This window comes from Zeus faber, assembly GCF_960531495.2.
Source record: "Zeus faber genome assembly, chromosome: 4".
NCBI lineage: Eukaryota > Metazoa > Chordata > Actinopteri > Zeiformes > Zeidae > Zeus > Zeus faber.
Window position 1 is genome coordinate 21,813,547 of NC_137191.1, and position 2,811 is coordinate 21,816,357.

Consider the following 2,811-nt stretch of genomic DNA (forward strand, 5'->3'; position numbering starts at 1 on the left):
GTTCCAGCACATCCAGCAGATGCTCCATCGGATCGGACCCTTACCCCGGCCATCCAACTTATGTAGAAATCGTGATTCATCAGACCAGGCCACCCTCCAGTTCTGAAATGTGTTCTGACACATTTCTATGCAGCATTAACTTTAACTGCGATTTTTGCTACAGTACCAATTCTGTGGGATCAGACCAGACAGGCTAAAATTCGCTGCCCACGCGGATCAATGATCCTATGGGTGCTCATGACCCTGTCGCCAGTTTAACAGTTGTCCTGCCTTTGACCGCTTTTGGTAGGAAGTAAATACTGCATACCGGGAACATCCCACAAGACCTGAATTTTGGAGATGCTCTGACCCAGTCGTATAGCCATCATAATGTGGCCCTTGTCAAGTCACCGAGCTCCTGAAACTTGTTAATTTTTCCTGCTTCCAACACATCAACTTCAAGAACTGACTTCTTACTTCCGGCCTAATATACCCCACCCCTTGACAGGTGCCATTGGAACGAGATTAACAATGTTATTCACTTCCCCTGTCAGTGGTTTTAATGTTGTGGCTGAGTGGTTTACTTACCTACTTACTTACTTAACTACTTACTTACCTACTTACTTAGCTACTTACTTACTTACCTACTTACTTACTTACCAACTTAATTAGCTACTTTCTTACTGACCTATTTACTTACCTACTTACTTGCTTACCTATTGACCTACCTACTTACTTACCTATTGACCTACCTACTTACTTACCTAATTACTTACCTACTTACTTTCTTACCTACTTATTTACTTACCTACTTACTTACTTACCTACTTACTTACTTACTTACTTACCTACTTATTTACTTACCTACTTATTTACTTACCTACTTACCTACTTACCTACTTACCTACTTACCTACTTACCTACTTACTTACCTACTTACTTACCTACTTACTTACTTACTTACTTACGAACTTAATTAGCTACTTTCTTACTGACCTACCTACTTACCTACCTACTTACTCACCTGCTTACTTACTAACCTATTGACCTACCTACTTACTTACCTACTTACTTTCTTACCTACTTATTTACTTACCTACTTACTTACTTACTTACCTACTTACTTACTTACTTACTTACTTACCTACTTACCAACTTACTTACCTACTTACCAACTTACTTACCTACTTACTTACTTACTTACTTACTTACTTACTTACTTACCTACTTACCTACTTACTTACCTACTTACTTACTTACTTACTTACTTACTTACCAACTTAATTAGCTACTTTCTTACTGACCTACTTACTTACCTACCTACTTACTTACCTCCTTACTTACTAACCTATTGACCGACCTACTTACTTACCTACTTACTTACCTACTTACTTACCTACTTACTTTCTTACCTACTTACCTACTTACTTGCCTACTTACCTACTTACTTGCCTACTTACCAACTTATTTGCCTACTTACTTACCTACTTACTTACTTACTTACTTACTTACCAACTTAATTAGCTACTTTCTTACTGACCTACTTACTTACCTACCTACTTACTTACTTACCTGCTTACTTACTAACCTATTGACCTACCTACTTACTTACCTACTTACTAACCTACTTACTTTCTTACCTACTTATTTACTTACTTACCTACTTACTTACCTACTTACTTTCTTACCTACTTATTTACTTACCTACTTACTTACTTACCTACTTACTTACCTACTTACCAACTTACTTACCTACTTACTTACTTACCAACTTAATTAGCTACTTTCTTACTGACCTACTTACTTACCTACCTACTTACTTACCTGCTTACTTACTAACCTATTGACCTACCTACTTACTTACCTACTTACTTACCTATTTACTTACCTACTTACTTTCTTACCTACTTATTTACTTACCTACTTACTTACCTACTTACTTTCTTACCTACTTATTTACTTACCTACTTATCTACTTACCTACTTACTTTCTTACCTACTTATTTACTTACCTACTTATCTACTTACCTACTTACTTTCTTACCTACTTATTTACTTACCTACTTACCTATTTACCTACTTATTTACTTACCTACCTACTGACTTACCTAGTTACTTACCTACTTAGCTTTTTATGTACTTACTGGAGAAGGAACTCTCTCCAACCGTTCTGTCTCTTCCTGTCTGCTAGTTCCTTCCAGCTCCACAATCAGGTGCAGCCGGTGCGGGTAAGCCAAGCGCTTGTGCCTGATGTCCCCATACCGCACCACAAACTCTAAAAGCTACGTCTAAGTGGCATTTTTAAGAATTAAAACAAAAACTTTTCTCCATAGAGACTGGAAAGTTTCTCATCATTGCAGCTGAGCGAGCACCACGGTAGAGATCATATTTTAGCCGATTTATCGCCATTTTTCGTAATGTTTCTATTTTTCTTCCCGAAAACAAATAATTTAAAAATATTTTTATGAATGAATATTTGTATAAACTCACTGATCGTGCTTTATTTGGATGCGGCTCCTCCCCACCTTAAGGCAATGTTACTGCTTCTATTCCTTACAATTCCGTTCACACCCGTGCCAGCATTTTTCCCATCAATTATACTACTTCGAGAGTGAGTACATTTACGAACAACTTTTACAGAAAATTGGGACCGGATCCTTTTCCCACATGCAGCCACTATGGAACATTGCTCATAACTTTACGGCTTTCAGTGCAAGCAGGAAAGTGGCTTTACTTACTTACTTACTTACTTACTCTACCTACTTACTTGCTTACTGTATTTACTCTCTTACTTACTTATTTACTTACTTATATAATTACATTATGATACTA